The 2,308-nt window shown below is 38.6% G+C and overlaps 1 protein-coding gene across 1 annotated transcript in view; it reads right to left on the reverse strand.

Annotated features, from left to right (window-relative positions):
- LOC122149921 overlaps positions 1-2,308 on the reverse strand; it is a 160,166-nt gene that overhangs the window by 127,457 nt on the left and 30,401 nt on the right.

Here is a 2,308-nt window from a genome sequence, read left to right on the forward strand (position 1 = left end):
ATGCAGAAAAGGCATTGGATAAAAATCCAACACCCATTCCTGATATTAAAAAAAAAAAAAAAACTCAGCAAAATAGGAATACAAGGGAAATTCCTCACCATAATAAAGGGCATACATGCAAAACCAACAGCCAACATTTTTCTCGATGGAGAGAGACTGAAACCATTCCCCTTGCAAAGAGGAACCAGACAAGGATGCCCTCTACCACCACTTCTATTCAACACTGAATTGGGAGTCCCAGCCAGGACGATAGGGGGGGAAAAAAAGAGAGAGAGAAATAACAGGCATCCAAATTGACAAAAGAAGTAAAACTATCTCTATTTGCAGGTGACATGATCCTACACACAGAAAACCCAAGAGACTCAGCAAGAAAACTAATGGAACTAACTCAAAGTTTCAGCAAAGAGGTAGGATACAAAAACAACATCCAAAAATCAGTTGGATTATTCTACGTCAACAAAGAGATTTCTGAAAAATAAATAAGGAACACCATTTACAATAGCTACCAAAAAGATAAAATACTTAGGAATAAATCTGACCAGGGATACAAAAGACTTATACAAAGAAAAGCACAAAACACTACTACAAGAAACTGCGAGAGACCTACATAAATAGAAGAACATGTCATGCTCATGGGTAGAAAAACCTGAATATTGTGAAAAAAAAAAAAAAAAAAAAGTCAATACTCCCCAAGGCAACCTGTATGTTCAATGCAATCCCAATTTAAATTCCATCAACATTCTTTAACAACATGGAAAAAACAATCACTACTCTCATTTAGAAAGGAAAGAGAGCTCAGGTAAGCAAAGCACTACTGAAGAACCACAAAGTAGAAGGTATCACACTCTCCAATCTCAAAACCTACTGCACAGCTTGAGATCGATACAGTGACAGACACACAGACCAGTGGAACAGAACTGAGAATCCACAAACAGATCCATCCACCTATGGTCTGTTGATCTTTGACAAAGGGCTGGAACTCATCAAATGGAGGAGAGATAGTCTCCTTAACAAATGGTACTGGCAAAACTGGGTATCCATTTGCAGAAAAATGAAGCAAACTCCGTATCTCACCCCATAACACAAAAAAAGAACTCAGGATGGGTCAAAGACCTAAATATAAAACCCAAAATTATAAAGTTTATCCAAGATAAAATAAGGGCAAACTTAGAGGCCCTAATTTATGGCATAAATAGGCTACCAAGCATAACCCAAAATGCATCAACAGCAGAAGATAAACCCGATGACTGAAACCTTCTAAAAATTAAATTCTTATGTGCATCAAAAGACTTCTTCAAAAGAATGAAAAGAGAACCTATTGACTGGAGGAAAATACTGGCAATGATATATCCGACAAGGGACTTATCTCTAAAATTTATAGAAAATGTCAACATCTCAACATCAAAGAGACAAACAATCCAATTAAAAATGGGCAAAGGACATGAATAGACACTTTACCAAAGATGATGTTCAGGCAGCCAACAAACCCATGAAGAAATGCTCATGACCATTAGCCGTCAGAAGGATACAAATCAACAATTATGGGATACGCTCTCACCCCAGTAATGAGAGCAAAGTTCAACAAGGCAGAAAACTACAAAGGCTGGTGAGGGTGTGGAGAGACTGGAACTCTCATACACTGCTGGTGGAACTAGAAAATGATACAAGCTTTGTGGAAAATGAGATGGCACTTCCATAAAACGTTGAAAAGAGAAATGCCATTTGATCCAGCAATCCCACTACTAGGAATATATCCTAAAGAAGTAAGAGCTAAGACATAAATAGATACATGCACACCCATGTTCATCACAGGACTATTTGCAATAGCAAAGATATGGAAACAACCTAGGTGCCCACCTACAGATGAGCGGATAACCAAACCGGGTACATGGACATGGTAAGTACTATGCAACATTACAGAATAATGAAGCATCAGCAAATCACCGCATAACATGGATGAACTTGGAGGACATTATGCTGCATGAAATAAATCACAGAAAGACAGATAATGTATTAGTCCATTGTTATAAAAAGGCAAGAAAAGGTTTACACAGGGAAGGAAATTTTCTTTGTTGGTTACCAGGGATGGGAGCAACCACTTGTCAGTTTGTTGTACCATGGTGGGTCGTGTGTTGCCGTAGACTGGAGGCTATGTCACCAGTATTTCAAATACCAGCAGGGTCACCCATAGCAGACAGGTCCCAGCAGAGTTTCCAGACCATGACAGACTCAGAAGAAGGATGGAGCAATCCACTACTGAAAATATTGGCCACTGAAAACCTTATAAATAGCAGCAAAACACTGTCTG

The sequence above is a fragment of the Orycteropus afer genome, unplaced genomic scaffold (assembly GCF_000298275.1).
Source record: "Orycteropus afer afer isolate SDZICR_OR568_19922 unplaced genomic scaffold, OryAfe1.0 scaffold00061, whole genome shotgun sequence".
Classification (NCBI taxonomy): domain Eukaryota; kingdom Metazoa; phylum Chordata; class Mammalia; order Tubulidentata; family Orycteropodidae; genus Orycteropus; species Orycteropus afer.